The sequence below is a fragment of the Pocillopora verrucosa genome, chromosome 13 (assembly GCF_036669915.1).
Source record: "Pocillopora verrucosa isolate sample1 chromosome 13, ASM3666991v2, whole genome shotgun sequence".
NCBI classification, from domain to species: domain Eukaryota; kingdom Metazoa; phylum Cnidaria; class Anthozoa; order Scleractinia; family Pocilloporidae; genus Pocillopora; species Pocillopora verrucosa.
The window spans coordinates 6,811,463-6,830,946 of record NC_089324.1 but is presented as its reverse complement, the minus strand read 5'-3'; the positions used below and the strand labels follow the sequence as shown (position 1 = coordinate 6,830,946).

General features: G+C 36.7%; 1 protein-coding gene, 1 long non-coding RNA gene and 1 pseudogene across 3 annotated transcripts in view; 1 reads left to right on the top strand and 2 right to left on the bottom strand.

The window, feature by feature from the left end:
• Positions 1 to 19,484, bottom strand: part of LOC131776839 (uncharacterized) — a 222,902-nt gene that overhangs the window by 83,719 nt on the left and 119,699 nt on the right. The window lies entirely within an intron of this gene.
• LOC136277789 (sterol 26-hydroxylase, mitochondrial-like) lies at positions 364 to 1,481 on the top strand (annotated as a pseudogene).
• On the bottom strand, positions 2,891 to 13,669 carry LOC131770253 (uncharacterized). 2 transcript variants are annotated; one of them, XR_010715959.1, is made up of 6 exons: positions 13,589 to 13,669; positions 11,279 to 11,388; positions 5,623 to 5,742; positions 4,757 to 4,860; positions 3,617 to 3,714; positions 2,891 to 3,494 (listed from the first exon to the last, which is right to left on the bottom strand). It is a non-coding gene; the product is annotated as an uncharacterized lncRNA (long non-coding RNA). The 2 variants fall into 2 exon arrangements; XR_010715960.1 differs by lacking the exons at positions 2,891 to 3,494; positions 3,617 to 3,714; positions 4,757 to 4,860; positions 5,623 to 5,742 and adding an exon at positions 9,612 to 9,967.

Genomic DNA, 19,484 nt, shown 5'->3' with positions numbered 1-19,484 from the left:
GAAGCTTTTGCCATCTTCCTTTGAGAAGAGAGAAGGATCTCTCCACTTTCTGGCGTACAGCAGGAAGGGCCTGAAAAGTAATAGAGAAAAGTTATGATTTATGTGGAGTCCATACTTTCTTAATGATATTGGAAGAAATGTAAAATGCTCCAAATCAGTATTTTGCACAGACTTTTGCTACCAATCCTTTAATGGGCTTAACATATGAAGCGGCTCCTCTGTAGTTTCTTAGCTTACCTGGAGATTTAGTGAGTGACATTTCTTGCGGTTTATGTAGGCATCTGGTTCATGCTCATGGGCACGAATACACACGAGTAGCATCAATAAGAGCAACAACACCAGGGAATTTCCCTTCGGCATGGAATGTTGCTTCAATTTCACGAGCGAGGTGAGCTGTTTATTTCAATTTTAATTATGTTATCTCAGTATTTATAAATACCACTGTAAACAGTTTACTCACACACTGATATATATATATTCATGATAGTCTTAGCTTGTATATATATATATATATATATATATATAAGAGGAAATCAACAAAGCGACACAGATCTTTTTAAAAGCCGTCAGAGATTTTCTGGCGAATGAAGTCGAGGTCGGTTTTTTGCCTACTTGGTTTTACAAGATGTACAAGACCCAGAAATTTAAAAAAATTTTTCCATAATTTTGAAACGATGTACGATTACGCTGAATTATTTATCGGGAGAAGAATCAAGGAACTGGAGGAGAAGTCACGCAAGCCATCAAAAAAAAACAGAGCGTGACCAAGCTGGCTTCTTCGAGCACTTACTGGCCAGCGGAAAGCTGACGAATGATGACCTGTTGGCGAGCGTAATCGATGTTCTATTTGCCAGAGTTGATACTACGTCTAACACAATTCAATGGGTTCTTTACATGTTGGCCAAAAATCCTGAGAAACGGAAAATTCTTCGACAGGAAGTGCTCTCAGTGGTTTGAAATTCTACCTTTGCAACGCCGGAAATTCTCGCTTGAATGCCATACTTAAAGGCCTGGTTACGAGAGACCCTCCGCCTATATCCTGTTCTCTCCGCTATCCCGCGAAGACCGTAAGAAGACATAATATTAGGGGGTTATCAAATCCCTGGGGGCACTGCTCAAGTTGAGTTCCTTGCTCACCAAATGGGGCGAGATAAGTATTTCTGAAGATGCCGAAGTGTTTAAACCGGAGAGATGGTTGCGAAACAGATACCGCTTTGATCGAATCAGCAGAAGCTTTCGCTTCTCTTTCATTTGGATTCGGAACACGTATGTACCTCGGTCGACGTATTGTCGAGTTAGAGCTCCATCTGCTGATGACCAGAATCGTGCAGCGGTTTGACATCTCTTTCCCACCGGAGGCAGAGAATGTGGAGCCGTTCATGAGAGGGGTCACCATTCCTGACAGATCTGTTAGAGTGCAGTTTGTTGACAGAAAACTGATGAGTCAGGTTTTCAAGTTCCACGTTCACCTTGCATTGTAACACTGTTTTGACAAGAAAGTGGGACATGTTCTCGTGAAAACTCGTTTAAACAATCCACACTTATTAGATTGAAGGCGTTCAATAACTCACATTTAGTAAGTCGTTTGTAGTACGTGAATGCTAGTTGTAAGTAAATTCGGTGTTTTAAAGTACTAGGAAAGTCATCTTGCTAAACTGCATATATACATATATACATACATTTATGTATATATTTGTGTATTTCAAATCAATTTCAACGGTCTTATGAACTATATTTTGTCTCCACTACACAACTGAACACACAAAACAACACTTGGAAGCATGGGCGCGTCGGGCAGCCGGGCCCATGATACACTTTACTAACTCACGTGAAAACTCCACTGTTACATTAATTCTAAGAACACGCCACGGCCGGAAACGTAAATCCGAAAAAACCAACCAGTGGAAAAATAGGGACCGTGCAACCACAACCTATGCCATGGCGTCGCCTTTGGGGTTACAAGGCAAAACTAAAAATAGAAAGCTTAATAACAAGAATATGAGGAGAAAACGAGATACACATAAAAATGGCTAAGAAAGATAGGGACCACTACGCATGGTAACGAAATTAAGGCTAACAGAGTAAGTGAAAACTAAACTAACCAAAGCAAGATGACGTGGCGAGGTCGACCGTAGAATGACACGCATTACTAACAGGTCACTATTTTAAACCCCCAAACCACGGTCCCACGCGCGCTACACTTGAACCCAGTTCATCATTCCGTGCCGGCAAAATAATCATTTTATGTCAATTCTAATTTACACAAATTACACTTTTCTCGCTTGCAAATTTTTGTGGTATACAATTATATTTCGTATTTTTTTTCGGTTTTCATTGTATATTTATTGTCTTGTAACTCGCAGATATGCCACACAAAAGTAGCAGACGAAAAGTCTGGTGAGGTTTTTGGTCAACAAAATGCAATCCCATACATAAAATTTACTTCGATAATAAAGTAACCTTTTCCAGCTGTTCAGTAGATAAAACGGTGCGAAATAGTAGCAGCAGAGCGAAAGGGAAGGATAATGAGTATACTTAAGTATCTATAAGCATACAAGAGTCTGTGTGAGGATACAACCGTATCTACGCATAAGGGTATCGATTGACCCTTTACACCCTAAGATCAGTATGCATATTGTCCATACTGTTTTCTATACATTTCCTAAGGTGCTGAAAAGGAGATTTTGCCTAACAATCAAGAGCTGTTGTACTTGTTGATCATTTCCGTTATTCTCATGACCTTAATGTTTGATTCAGGAGTGATATTGTGAGGAGAAATTAGATGCTAGTCACTCTTTGGGGTTACAAGGTTAAATTAATAAAATTACTGGGGTATCTATGAATATACAATGTCTTTTTTCTTTTCTTTAAATGTGTTTATTTTGGCATGTTAAACCACAACATTTCTTTTCAAAAAAATTTCCAATACTTTACGCCGAGAAAAAACTTATTTTCCAAGTCATACACTTGTTTAAAAGTCTCTTGAATTGACTAGCTAATCACCTTTGACAAAGGATTTAAATTATATTTTCTTGAAGAAATAATCGCGTTCGAAACCTAAAAATTGTCACACTTCGCTTGGCTTGTTCACTGAACTAATGACTTCGGAACTCTTATAAAGATATAACACTATACGCTGTCTTGTTTCAGTTTAATAAACTTAGATGTCTGATGAGCATTTTACAGAAATGTCTTCCTCTGTGTATCGATTCGAGTTGTCCTTCTTTTTACAGGCTAGTAATTAAACAGTTCCGAGCCGTTAACACTGAACGAGCTTCTGCTCCTAAGAACGCTCTGGCAATTCCAATAACTCCCTCGGTTCTAATCTGTCCACGAGCACTGTGACAACAACTAAGCACCACTAGTTTAGCTCGCCACCGAGTTTTTGAAATATCCGCCATCGTCAAAAGATAATCTTCTTCTCGAGGAAGAGATAAAACATTTTGACAAAGTGGGTCTGGCTCCTCTTCCATGTACATAAACTGTGGCACCAGCTATGAAAAAAAATAAAATCAACTGCCCACTGATTCCCACATATTACTGACATTACCACAAGTTTGTTTGAACTTTTAAAAAACAAAAACTATAAATATGACGTCTAATGCCTGTCTCTTACCACTAGCAAGGCTATTAAGCTTGCAGTTGTAAATTGTAGGACCACAGTCATCAATAACCTCCACACATCCTGATCTGATCACCTCAGATTCACCGTTTCTGTAAACAAGGAAGTCCATCGAAATGAAAAAAGGGGGGTAAGTTTTCCAAGAAAAAGTGAGAGGTCTGCAAGGGGTCTGGCACTGATCATTCTTAGTGCCAGACCCCCAGAAACCTCTCCCGACTAGTCTCAAATCTTCCAGCGGGCAAAGAAATACGCGTACTGCAGTGCTATTAATTTTTGTGCTAATTTTCGTGAGGTTACTGTCAACAAAGTCTAGTCAAAATTTTAAAAATTTAGTTTTTTTCGCTATTTAGTTAGAGAAAGTGGTTAAATTTAATTGCCAAAAAAATTGTAAAATCTTACGAAGAACGCGAGATACGGCTGAAAGAGTGTTTTAGGGTAACTAGTGCCCTGGAGCGAAAGGTGTCATAATAGGAAAGGCCTCCAGCAGAGTGTTGACCTTTTTCGCGGGCTTTCGTCTGGGATCTTGACTTGCATATTTTGTTTACAGCGCGTCTTGCACTGCACAACAAAAGAACATTTGTGGCATATTTTGCAAAGTGTTGGGAAATAAGAGTCTTCATTAAATGGCCAAGAAGAGAAAAGTCGCGAGAGAGCCCGACCCAAATAAATCTAAGTTTCGTTTTTTTTTCCCCCAGCTTGCTTTGCGCACTTTTCCTTCGGCTTCTTTTGATGAATTTTGGATTTCGTTTTACTTCGTGTTCCCAGTTTCGCAAAATGACCTTTCCCGCGAATTTCCAGGGAGTTCTTTGCCAAAAATTCGAGGTTTTTTTTTACGCCAGTTACCTCTACTTGAACGAATTAAAAAGGGGTGTAGATTTGATAGATTTTCGTGAGAATCGGCCAGAGTGTTTGTCAGATATAAACCCACAAAAGAGTTGAGTTTAGAGGTTCGCGCGCGCTTACCAAAATCAAAACTTTGAAAAATTGTGTTACTTCCGCAATCTATACTTAAAAAGCGGTACAGTCATATATAGTTTTCCACGGTTTCTTTAAAAGTAGCGCGCGTAGGACGATTTTTCCGTAAGGTTCCCCATTCTTTTGACATTACCCCTTGGAGCAGTTTCCTGTACATACCTTCAAGGTGACATGCCCAAGGAAAGAGCTGCCTGAACCAGCACTGAAACTGACAACTGTTGAAGAGTCACACTAGATGACGACAGGATCATCTTCACTTTTAGCTGTCGATAAAAAAAGAAGCCATCCTTTGAGGATGTGGCTCTTTTTGGTTAACATTTTAACTGAAACTTAACTTTTCATGATGTCTTGTCTGTCTTAGGATGTGGAGATGAAAAACAGTCATTTATCATAAATGTATCATGACAAGAATGATTCATACTTCAGAACCTTGCCTTGGAAGACACTTCATGCCTTCATTCAAAATCCAAGTCATACACCCTGGGTTTTAAAGATATCACACGCAGTTTTGATGAGCTCAATGAGGAAAATGGAAAAAGAATCAAACAACAAAATGGAAAGGGGCGGAGCTTACAGTTAGCAACAGTTATCATTAAAGTCCCTTATCATGGGTGTTGAAAGACACACACTTAGTCTAGAGAGACCCCTTAAATGAAAATTGGGGAGTTGGGAGAGGAAGGGGCGGGGGGGGGGGGGGCAGTGTGAAACCCACAACATGAAAATTTCCTCTCCTTGCATTGAAAATGGCTGCCTGCAAATTTTCTCTAAAAGTAATCCGAGAGAACAGTTTTGGATTGGCAAGTCAGTGTATTAGGAAGTTCAAATGATGAATAAAAATGTAGCTTTAACTGAAGAAGGACTTTTCATTGCAAGTTAAAGGTCAATTGAGAGATCAAGTTAGAGATGACACTCTAATTAATGACAGACTTTTCATTGCAAGTTAAAGATTAATTTAGAGATCACTTGAGAGAAATATGAAACATTTACTAAGGTTCTAGAAATCATTTAGTAACATTATAGTGTACCTGCTCCGATGATTAAAACAGGCTTGCTGATTGACAGCTATTCATCATACACACCACTGTGTACAACTATGACGCATCACCTTGCACAGTATCCAAAACTTCTTTGATCATTTCGTGATACTAAAAACAGAGAGAGTATAAAATATGCAGTTCGTCAACATATTCATACTTTCAAAGACCATCTATTGTGTGATAATTGGCTCTGATCTCTCAGAAAAGACAAAGGGACATTGTGAAAACTTTCTGCATCATTCAATAGTGCACATGAGAAAATTTATGTAAATTTTACTGGATTCTTAGAGCACTATGAAAATTATTCTGACTGAATTAATTGCTAACAAAAAAATTTGTTCTTGGCAACTTAAATGATTAAAGAGGAAAAATTTTTAAACAACTGGGTAAAAATTACCAAATACAGTAGTTACCAATGAAAAAAGTTTGAAACTTATATATTTTTTGAATTGTTGTATAAAATATCTAATAAAAAAGGTTGCAATTTACCATGTCTGTATCTTTTAAATTAAAAATCGTCTAAGATTCCACAATTGTGGTAAAAACATCATGGCATTTCAATCACCTGAAGCTTGTGTACCTATTTCATCAAGTGTTCTAATCACAATTTAATGCCATGGTAGAAACTATATATTGTTGCTCTGTTAAAAGGAATGTTTTTGATGATTTGCAAATTCAAGATGAATTTTATTGCTAAGAGTCAATTTCTGAAGTGCACAGAGCTAGAGAAACAAAAGTGATAAAAAAATTTCTATGTGCACAACAAATATTCCCAATGTGTTTTGTGCATTTGCTCAACAAGTTGTCAAAAACAACTGGCTCCCAACCTCTCTAAAGTGTCTCAGTTTCCAATCCCAACTTTTTAAAGGTCTTTATTACAGATTTTTTACCCACAGTCTCAGTAAATCTACTGTCCATGGATCTTAGAGGATATACAATGAATGGTGAGAGAATGTTCATGAATAAATATTTGGTTACAGTGGTAAGACTTGCTTAGAGTCTTTAATATTCTGTCTAGGAGACGTCATGAAGTCCGATAAGTGAAAACAGATTAGTTTCAATAGCAAACCTTTTGTTTTAATTCAACATCACTGCATCCAAATCCCTACAATGTATGCACATGTCGCACTCTGACAGCAAATAACTTCAACATTAAGCCTTAAAGACTTAATATAGTTTTGAGTATAAATTCGCACCTTTATGTCAAACCTTTATGTTAGTCTATCTTCTTCTCTGCACCCTCTGACTCCCATGGGTGACTGAGACATAATTCTCCTTACAATATTGACACTCATTGGTGACTGAGACATAATTCTCCTTACAATATTGACACTCATTGGTGACTGAGACATAATTCTCCTTACAATATTGACACTCATTGGTGACTGAGACATAATTCTCCTTACAATATTGACACTCATTGGTGACTGAGACATAATTCTCCTCACAATATTGACTCTCATTGGTGACTAAGACATAATTCTCCTCACAATATTGACTCTCATTGGTGACTGAAACATAATTCTCCTTACAATATTGACTCTCATGGGTGACTGAGACATAATTCTCCTCACAATATTGACTCTCATGGGTGACTGAGACATAATTCTCCTCACAATATTGACTCTCATGGGTGACTGAGACACAATTCTCCTTACAATATTGACACTCATTGGTGACTGAGACATAATTCTCCTTACAATATTGACTCCCATGGGTGACTGAGACATAATTCTCCTTACAATATTGACTCTCATGGGTGACTGAGACATAATTCTCCTTACAATATTGACTCTCATTGGTGACTTATACACAATTCTCCTTACAATATTGACTCTCATTGGTGACTGAAACATAATTCTCCTTACAATATTGACTCTCATGGGTGACTGAAACATAATTCTCCTTACAATATTGACTCTCATTGGTGACTGAGACATAATTCTTTTAACAATATTGACTCTCATGGGTGACTGAGACATAATTCTCCTTACAATATTGACTCTCATTGGTGACTGAGACACAATTCTCCTTACAATATTGACTCTCATTGGTGACTGAGACACAATTCTCCTTACAATATTGACTCTCATTGGTGACTGAGACACAATTCTCCTTACAATATTGACTCTCATGGGTGACTGAGACATAATTCTTTTAACAATATTGACTCTCATGGGTGACTGAGACATAATTCTCCTCACAATATTGACTCTCATTGGTGACTGAGACATGATTCTCCTTACAATATTGACTCTCATGTGTGACTGAGACATAATTCTTTTAACAATATTGACTCTCATGGGTGACTGAGACATAATTCTTTTAACAATATTGACTCTCATGGGTGACTGAGACATAATTCTCCTTACAATATTGACTCTCATTGGTGACTGAGACACAATTCTCCTTACAATATTGACACTCATTGGTGACTGAGACATAATTCTCCTTACAATATTGACTCTCATTGGTGACTGAGACATAATTCTCCTTACAATATTGACTCTCATTGGTGACTGAGACACAATTCTCCTTACAATATTGACACTCATTGGTGACTGAGACATAATTCTCCTTACAATATTGACTCTCATTGGTGACTGAGACATAATTCTCCTTACAATATTGACACTCATTGGTGACTGAGACATAATTCTCCTCACAATATTGACTATCATGGGTGACTGAGACATAATTCTCCTCACAATATTGACTCTCATGGGTGGCTGAGACATAATTCTCCTTACAATATTGACTCTCATTGGTGACTGAGACACAATTCTCCTTACAATATTGACTCTCATTGGTGACTGAGACACAATTCTCCTTACAATATTGACTCTCATTGGTGACTGAGACACAATTCTCCTTACAATATTGACTCTCATGGGTGACTGAGACATAATTCTTTTAACAATATTGACTCTCATGGGTGACTGAGACATAATTCTCCTTACAATATTGACTCTCATGGGTGACTGAGACACAATTCTCCTTACAATATTGACTCTCATTGGTGACTGAGACACAATTCTCCTTACAATATTGACACTCATGGGTGACTGAGACATAATTCTTTTAACAATATTGACTCTCATGGGTGACTGAGACATAATTCTTTTAACAATATTGACTCTCATGGGTGACTTATACACAATTCTCCTTACAATATCAATTCAATATCAAGCAAACAAATGATGAGAATAAAGAAAACTCAGAGAAGTTCCAATCCTTATCCATCACTCCAAGAAATATCACTGCCAGAAATTATAAGTGACAGAGCTCTGAACATTGAAATCAGGAAATTAAGAAAACAGAACAAATAAAATTGCTAAGCATCTACATCAATGAAAATCTTAACTTTGCAAGTCATATCAGTAACCTATGTGCTAGAGTTAGTCAAAAAGTAGGAGTTAGTGTGCAATGTCATTCCATGTAACACCAAGTTAACACTGTACATGAGTGCCATTACCACATCTAACTTACTGGCACATTGTATGGAATTTTTGTATGTCATCTGATAGTAGGAAGATTGTGCAGGTACAGGAGCGTGCACTAGGAACAATATTTAAATCAAAGATGGAAACATACGAAGAACTCATTGCTTGTGCTAGGCTACAGATTCTTATACAACAGACATCTACAACATACATGTACTGCCACTCTGATGTATAAGGTTATAAACAATCTTGTTCCAAGCTATCTATCAGAACTATTCACAACTATGAACTTGCAATACTGCCTCAGAAACTAGGACTTTGAAATACCTTGTTTTAACACAACACTGGTTATGGTAAATACACAGTCAGATACCAGGGTCCATATATCTGGTTGAAACTTAGCAAGGAATTAAGGACGTCACCAACCCTTGCAATATTCAAGACCAGAATAAGAAGAATTAGCAGTTGCTGCAGACTATGTTAATCATGAAGAGAATAATTTTCCATTTCATAGTATTTATTAATATGCTGTCAAAAAGTATTCTAAACATTTACTTATTAGCTATTGACTATATTTAGGTGTCCCCAATTAGCTAATCTACAGCTAAAAACATTGACATATTAATAAAGTTTTCATTCATTCATTCAAAAACATCAGTCAGAGGAACAATAGTTCATCCAATACCAAATTCTCCTAACTGACATCATAAGAATTTTATGACAACAATAATGAGAATTACTAATCAGATCATGGGAGTAAAAGGGTTAAAAAGACATGGAAAACAAGCAAGAACAAGCAGAAATTAGGATTTGATGTTATTCTTGTGGTGCCAGGAGTAACACCCAGGATTGGCATCAGCAAGGGTCATGAGGTCCAGCCTGTATCTTAGCTATAAGAAAAATAAAGAAAAAAAAAAGGGGTATCATTGTGGCTTAGCTATACTTGTGAATTGATGTAAATTGCCAGCATTTGTGACTGTCTTATCTGGCATGACTCCACCTGATCCACTAGCTTTTGCTGTTCTGTGATACTGGGTCTGCCCAATGAGTCAGCTAGTGCCCAGCCTTCAATTGCTCCTTTGTTGTATTCAATATTACAGAACATGGGCTATTATTGTGAGTTTTAAGAGCTGATAAAACAGTGATCAAATGCATATTATAACCTTTTTTTTTATTTTTTTTTTTGCAAAAGGTCTTGGAGAAATATCAATTTCCACAATTCTCTTAATTTGAGAAAAGCTAACAAGCACTTAAAATAAATACTGGCAAATCAGCACCTACAGTGAAAACAGAGAGATAAGAACAATGTCAAGCAAGAGAGATGACGAGAGAAGCCACACATTTAGGCCATTCAATACTGAGTGAATTTTTGCAGTCTCATTTAAATTTCTAAACCTTCATTGCACCACTATAATCAAAACATCCTATAAAACATTATCCCTCTCAAAGCATTAAGTGACCTACATGTAAAGAGATGAAATGATTTCAAACTTTAACTCCCAAAATATCAATTAGGGGATTATTAGTTGATCCAACATCAATTCTCCAAACTAACATCATAAAAATAACATGGCAGATACTAAGAATTACTAGTGAGATCTTGGGAGTTAAAGGATTAAAATGACATATTAGATAAGATTATTATGAAGTGGCCCATAAAGAGAAATTTGCACAGATATCTGGTAAAGACAAAACTGAATGTGGTCTGAGCTCAACACAAAGGAGAATGGCAAAATTTGGAAAAATTGAAAGACAGCAAGCATTTCTGGCCTGGAAAATACTTTAACAGAAGAGAATAGGATTTGCTTCAGATGCCTTTTGAACACTCATTTTCATCCTTGCATACAAGTCAAAATTTAATTAGCCCTATCACACTCATTAGATGGTTAAAAGCAGTTTGCACTTTGCTTTCATATATGTTAATTGATATGAGTCAGGGGCAGTCTTGTTCAGTGCTTGCAAACTTAATTTTTCCTAAAAAAAGAATCTTTGCTGAAAGTAGATGTCTCTGTTTTTTCCAGAAATCATTTTACCTTTCACTGGGTTATTTCCCTATGCTGCATTACTGTTATTTACTGTCCATAATTTCCATGCCTGAGCAGCAGATACACATTAAGAAAGTAGTAGTTTTTGGTACATTTTATAGCTTGCAGGGATGGAAATTTCCTGGTAAACAAGCTCAATGTACACACAACCCTTACCTCACTATTTTGATAACATTACACCCCACATAAGGTAATCCAGGACAGTATTAGATTCTGGATTCCATGCCATGGATTCTGGATTCCAGTTGCTGGATTCTGGATTCTACCTATGCAGATTCCAAATTCCAAAACACAAAAAAATCCAGATTTCAGTTTCTGGTTTGCTCCTGCATTTTGTTTTCAAGGAATGACTTCAATGACGGATTTTGTGATTGAAGGACATGTTGTGTGAATGCACGTTTGTCTGTTCATAATTATTTCCATAGCAACATTTAATAATTACAAGAAATTTATTGCAGCAAAAATCAAGGGATAAATTTTTCTTCTAAGAATAACTATTGAGACTGTCCATCTCTTAAGTCTGATGTCCATTCATTCCACATCTTTTTAGCAACTCTGAAGAGGTGCACCATATTTCTTTCATTCAGGTTCCTCGAGGTTATTCAAGTTATTTAGCAGTATCAAAAGAAGTAATAGCTCAAATCATTGCTTATCATTTTTAATTTGTAAATAACTGTTGGACTAAAAAGTTGTTTTAGCACAACCTAACATTATTCTGACCGGGAAAAGGTGGCCAATTTTTGTAATCCAAAATTGACTTTATGAAGAACTGTCAACAAAACAGCTCAAAAATATTTCCCAATCATCTCAAAGTACTTTTTTAACTTTCCTTTTAAACAAAAACCATAGTATTGACAAAAATTTAAACTGAAATATAATTTTAATCACACCCTGTGTATCTCGCAAATAAATCACAGACTATGACTAAGAAAAGCTTGTTTTCCTTCTTTTCCTGTATGTAATTGGCAATGATGTTTGAACATTATGAGATGGTACATGTACATAAAATAGTGTTCAACCAACTAAACTACAAAATTAAGAAAGATCTGCATTTACACAGTAATTTTCCAAGAATAAAAGATTCTCTTTTCTACACTTCCTTTTTTCTTTATAAGGTTAGCCAAGTCAAGTCGCATTATGTCGGCTTTGAATTGTCCAGAACAATAAGTCTAAAGGTTTAAGGTGGCCTGCCAATATTTTCCTCTTTGACCCTTACATCTGGTAACATCTTATTTCATTTTCACTGAGATATGATGCCTTATGAAATCTTAAATTTTGTTATTGTGAATGCCAAATATCAAAGAAAGTGGTTTACATTTAATGCCAAAATTTTGACTTAGAATAGACCTCTCCCGCCTCCATAAATATTCATATATATATTTAATCAACGGTTATCATAAATGGAAACATGTGGTCTGTTGCCATGTTGGAATCTAAGCAAATCCTGTGGGATTTGAATGCTGTTGTTATGCAAACAATCTCTATAGTCCCTCTAAATTTACATACCCATCAACAACATGAGTGAACTTCACTCTTGCATCACTCATGATAAAACGCAGACTGCAGGCCACGCAGACTGTGCAGACCGTGCAGGCTGTGCAACTTTTATGTTTGCTTTTTTTTTTAAACTGTGATTTACATATGATTAAGGTGTGTACACTTTTTTCTTACTCTTTCGGTAACATTGGAACTGTTTCCTATTTTTGGACACTACATGACAAAATTTTATGAGGTTCTTTCGAGCTCATGTTATCTGGCAAAACAAAATCGTGGGGTCAAGTTTCTCGAGCTCATGCAGAGTAGCCCCACACGGCAAGATGTAATTTGTGTGGACCGTGACTCTGATTTAGAGGAAAGGACTGTGCTGTGTGAACGAAGCAAATGATTACCAGGATCTTCACAAGACAGGCAAAAAAATTTCCGCAAGCTAAAATCGAACTTTACTAGGAAGGTTTTTGAATCGGAGTAGAAGACTGATCGGTAGTCACTGAGTAGGGAACTTATGGCCATGTCAGTGTTGAAGTCGATTGGGTGATAGGTCAAGAATGAATTTTTCAGTGTTTCGCAAGCTGTAACAGTTGAAATTCTCTAGCGAACAAAGCGCGGTCTGCATGGTCTGCGTAGTCTGCAGTCTGCGTTTTAGCATGAGCGTGGTTGCATGGATGCGCGTGAAAGCCGTTTATGCGATTTGAAATGGATTTTCAGCGAATGGATTCTGGATTCTAAAAGCTGGATTCTGGATTCCAATACCCAGTGTTCCGAATACCACCAGCTAAAAAATTCCGAAATTCCAATGGGCGAAACATTATTATGAACTAACGCCTGCAACAGAGCCTGATTTCAACTGGCCGAGGTGTTTTGATCATATCTCGCTCTGTACAATGTATAGACGGAACTATCCCTTAAGTTTAGGAATTCAGCTAATAAACACTTTGATAATTACTTCCCTAGATAAGTTTGTCTTACCTGGATGAAATGAACACGGAATAAATCTCCCAGGGAGTTAGGAACAAGCAAACTGTAAATGACTTAACAAAAATGGCGGCAGGCAACGTTAGTAACCAGTCTGCACTCGACTCACTATCATCGCCCGTGTGGAGAAGCAACGCGAGAAGGGGAAAAAGGTGACTCTTAAAGATTGAAAAAAATATATATAAATATAAATATATCGAACCATTTTTTTAAATCCCCCCACATGTTCTCTAACAGTTTCTGTTTCGAAAACTACAGTAAAAAAGATAGGTCAGCACGCCTGCGTTATGCTGAGCCAATCTTATGGCTTTACTAATCTAAACCATACTAATGGTACTAATCTCTCACGCTATAGTTTATCGGTTCACGGTACATTTTGTGGTAGCTGGAAGCTGAAGTTTTAAAGTAACGCCTGCAAAATACTTGATGGATAGAAAGTCTAGAGTGTATGGAACAATGTAATATATAACTTGTGGAAAAATCGCGTAGTTTTAGAACGTTCCAGTCGTCAAGAGATGATTGCATCCTCGGGCAACAGGCTTCGTGTGCACTTTTAGTTGTACCTTTTTTTCCTCCTATAATTTTTTTAATTTCTCTAATTTAAAGGGGATAATTTTTCCAGCAAATTATGCAATAAAAAGTACAGGTCACCGTGCTCTTTGACGAGCATCAAACCATCGTACCTGTTTACCTCGTCCATTGATTGGAAAACAATACATGTCTAATGATGCGCACCTGCTTATTCGCCTGATGACGTGGGCAGGCACAGAATGCATAGTGCAATACTGAGGAATCGTCTCAATTATCTTTATGTTTGATAGATTTTATCAAAAACGAGTTAATTACCGCGGCAAAAAAGGGAACGGGAACAAAAAGACCAAAACCAAGGAATTTGTTACCACAAGACCCCTAGACCTATTTTCTTTGTCTTCCTTTTTCCGCGGTTCGTGTATGTCACATTTACTTGTGTTAAACGATAAAATTACAATTATAGTTAATCTACAATATCGTAAGGGTTTTCTGTACTGGTGTTGGAAAGAAAAGGGATGGAAATATTATTTTATTCTAAGTCATTTAATGTAAATTATAAAAAGGGCAGGTTGATTACTTCGTACGCCTTCTTGGTGGTCTTATCTTAAAGGTTGAGTTTAATCACGTTCTTGTGAGTTTGGCCGCGTTCACCTTGTGAGTTTAATCACGTTTTCTTCGTTGTGATCGTGAGGTTGACATGGAACTCGTGATAAGCCGTGTTCTTACATAAGTTAATTTGTTAGTCCAGGAAGAGTAAATCTCCCTGGCAATAGGTCGCGTTCGAGAGGTAATTTAAGGGTAAACAGGTGATGCCCCTCATGTTTTCGCAACAAGAAGCAATTTGGGGGCGGTACTTGTGAGCGCCTTTCTTCTTTAACTCTTGTGACCAAGATGTTGTTATGTAACAATCTTTAAAGGTGATTTTCTCTTAAGATACACTTTTAGGTATAAATAATACTCTATACAAAGGTTATTTGTAATTTTTATATTGTCGATCCCGTTTCTGTTCCGGCCGATCTCAACCGTAAAGATATGAAAATTAGGGAAGAAATTGATTTTGTAACTGCGTAGACAACCCTAAGGTGCTTACTCAGTATGTGGGAACTATAATACGTAGTCAAGCGTGATTCGCTGGTTGAGATGGTACGATGACGACACAAGAAGATTGACGGCTTAGAAATGTCATCCGCCTGACACCTTTACAAGCGGAGACTCTAGTTTTCCCTGATATTTTGAAGCTAGTCTCCATTGTAACAACTTGAGAAGAAAATTAATTAAAGAAGGATCAACCAACCACAAACGAGTGTTAGAGAAATCAATTCTAACACTTGTTACCGCATGGTCCACGTTTTTACATTCCAGCTGGAGTTTTAAATAGCTGTTCACGCAGGCCATTACTGGAGAGACGGAGAAACGCGTGTCTTGCAGCGCTAAGAATGAAGGTCTACTCATATCTAAGATTTGAGTCCAATATTTAAAGGTATGAATTTTATTGGCGATGGATTTTATCGAAAGTAAAGATAACTGAATCAATAATGAAAAAAATCAGAAAGAAAAAATACGAGTCAGTGGGTAACCCAAAACATCAAATACGAGAAAAATTATTTGTTGAGACTATTTTTGTCTTCGAAATGTTAGGACACCCTCGAACGTTGTCACAACATTGGTAAAGATCTAGTTGTTTGGCGAGATTACACTTGGATCATCCCTTTAAACTTTTTGATAAAAAATTTCAAGTGTCACAGCGATTTTTTTGATAAAACTAATAGGGTTTTGAAGTTAATGAATTTAAGTATTGTGTCACGACTGACAATCCTTTCAAAAAAAAAATAAACTGAATTTGGGGCGTTTTCTTTTTCAGTACGAATCCTCAGCTTCGCTTTTTATCCTGGGTCTTATCATGTATTTTTCAGTCTGATTATTGTTCAATGCATTTTACGAATCTGTTGCTGATACATCAAAACAGGTTGATTCTTTCAAGTTCTTGATTTCATGTCAACCTACGGTCTGTAATGAATGATGTGAATTAACTGACATTTAAGTCAAGGCTCCAACTAGTTATTTGTGTTATAGAATTGCAAAGTTCATTTATCTTGCTCTTTTGTTATAAGCAATCAAATTGAGGTGATACGATTTATTCCGGAATCCAGCGAGAAAATTATTATCGGGAGGTCAACACAAGAACAATTTCACTCAGAATTTTACCGAATGTTTATTTTGAGTGTACGGTTCAAGAAAAACAAATATAGAAGCAGTTTTAATTACATTTAGCGTTTGCTGTCAATAATGCTTCAAAAAAATTTGTAAAGTTTCATAAATTGCCAAAAAACCACTCATTGAAATCCTATCAGTAAACATTATGAGTTATTTGACATTTATTTGCCTAAGAATATTAAGGAGGCACCTTCTTTTTTAAAGAAAGTCACTCAAGGGTCGTCAAAGTCAGGAAATAAGTTGCATCTTTCATCTCCTCGACGTTTATCAAGAAAACAGATCGATTGAAATACTCATCCCACCAAAAAAAATGTTCAAGAACTCTAGTTTATTTTCTCAGCATCAAAGCAGCTTGCTCACGCCGTGCAACTCGCATATTTTCAACAAAGACGGGAGTGACTCCTTTCCTCGTATCGTTTTCTTCTCGACTTCTATTGCCATAGCTTTACTCCCACCTGTGGTAGTGGCGGGAAATGCGATGATTTTGGCAGCGGTATGGAGGAATAATTTTGTGAGGACACCATTTCATATACTTCTGAGTGGTTTGGCTTTCACTGATTTGTGTACGGGAATCGTCGCCCAACCTTTCTATTCTGTAACGTTTTTGATGTGTTCAATGAATTCAACAGTGGTTTACGACTCGGCAAGACTCCTTACAGCCTTACGTACAGTCGGCGAGGGAAGTGGGATGTATTTTATTGCTGTCACCGTTTTAATCCTAACAGTAATCTCCATTGAACGATGGCTGGTTATTTCTCACCGATCGTTCGAATTCTTTACAAAGCGCCGTGCATGTTTCACAGTCATTGCACTGATGTTGGCTGCAAGTCTCATAGTTATCCTTCGTGCTCTAGAGAATGTAAAAATTGGCTATGGACGTTCACTACGATTCATATTCATTGCTAATATACTGACCTGTTATCTTGTTATGACAATGGCAAACTTTAACGTTTATCGAAGTATTTGTCGACATCAGAGGCAAATCCAAGATAACACAACAATGCATAATTTTGGTAGATCGGCGATAAACGTAGCAAAATACAAGAAATCTGTAATGACATTGGTATATGTTGTGTTGGCTTTTTCTTTATGTTTCTTTCCATATGTTATCTCGGTTGTGATACATTTTGGTTTCGGCAAGAGGACCTCAGAAACATATTCAGCCTATAGGGTGACAATAGTGTTCGTATTTCTGTCCTCTGCAATCAACCCAGTTCTTTATTTATGGAGAATGAATGATATTCGAAATGGAGTAAGAGAATTATTTTGTTGAGTTTAACCCGTTTGGATAAGAAAAGAGAAGCGAAACTCGTCAGTACAACGCAACACGAAACTAATCCATGATGGAAGTAAATGGGCAAGACTACAAGTCATTACTTCGATAACCTCCCATGATAAAGGATAGAAACTAAAGCAGACTTTTCTGGGCAGACTGGATTCTCTTGCAACTTTACACACCAGCGGACGTATTGGCGATGAAAACATGCCTATTTCACAGTTTATTCGGAACTTTAAACGAGGAAATTGTATCCGAACAGTTGTAAATCCCTTAAATGTTTTAGCGTGAACTATTTTTGCTATGTTTTTTTTTTTAATTGAAAATGTTCTCAGAATTGTTATTTGTGTTTCTCCTTACATCTCGCAGCAGATGTTAGCTTAAAAATATCTTCTTGTCATTTTGGTCTTTCCAACAAGGAGCAAGAACATGACACATCCGCAATGCAGAAATGTGTAACAAAATATTCCACTGGTTTGGCCCATGCATCTTGAGATTTCAAACGTATAACCGATATTTAAAAACTAGCTATTTAATACGTTAAAATATGTATATTAGTAATCAAAATTTAACACATATTGGTAAGTTTATTTTCTTTTTCAAATACTACTGTAACTCCGGCATGTATTTATTCAGTTTTAAGAGCGCCTTTCGATTTGAGTGTCGCACAAACAAAACCAAAATTAACGCAAAGACCAATCAGAAGAAAGGAAAATACTTTAAGAGCCAATGAGAGCTCAAAGTTATGACAAGCCAATTGCTAAACACACGGAAAAACGCTGTTTGATTTTAATTTTGCACCGGATTGGTGCGAGTGCGGAGTGGTGCGAGTTTTTCTGGATCAATCACAGTGCGGAGTCACGCAAAACCATTGTAATCTAGGATTACTTCCAACACTCGATTGAAAATTTCTCTATTTCGTTATGTAATCATTTTTTCATATCCATGTATCGTATTCGAATTTTCTTGTAGGCTTTGTTTTGCCTTTTCCGGACCTGTTTCACAATAATAGTGGAAGAAAACCGTAAACTACTCGCCTAAACTAAGTATTGCTTTTTGCAAGCTAGTGTATCCTACGTATGTAATGTTAGCGAATATTTATAAATAAACTTAGTAAACTTGATAACATTCAATTGATCAAATTATTATAATTTCCTGGTAACTGACACAGAAAACTTTGGAACGAAACTCTTTGGAGTCTGGACACGTTACTAACACTATGCACTGAGACTAATAACACCTCTAAGCTGTTAGAGAGAGCCCATGAAAAAGATTAATTTCTTTTACTGTGTTTCTGTTTACGATGAACGTGAGAGAAGATGACTTGGATATAGATATTTCATTACAAAATAATAGTTTTAAAGCTATTTTCAATAATCAGCAACGAAGATTAAGGATTGAAATGAATTGTTAAATGATAAGTCCCATTGTCATCTTCATCATTTAGTTTGATGATAAGCATAATAGCCTAAGTGTATCGAGGTACATCTCAGCTCTTCAGATGTCTGTTTTCAACCTAAAAGTCATAAAAAATAACAAATAAAAAAGATACAGGGTTTTTTTTAAAGAAAACATTGCCTTTTGGACTTTTTCTGGCCCAAATTTTTTATTTTTTCACAGTCTGGCGTTACTGATAAAGTCAAAAGCCTTAATAAAAGGAAGAGTCGTTGACCATTTTCCCGAAGAAACCGACAGTTGTTTGGCTGCGTTGGTAAATTTTAAAGATCCATAAATTCAGTCTTCCATACTCTTTACTAGTCTTGATAAATATTTCATTTCATCAGTTTCTTGAGATTTAAAACATCCCAGACCTTTGGAGTGCGTGGCTTGAAGCTCTATCACTGAGCTGAAGACAGCTCTATTTCATGG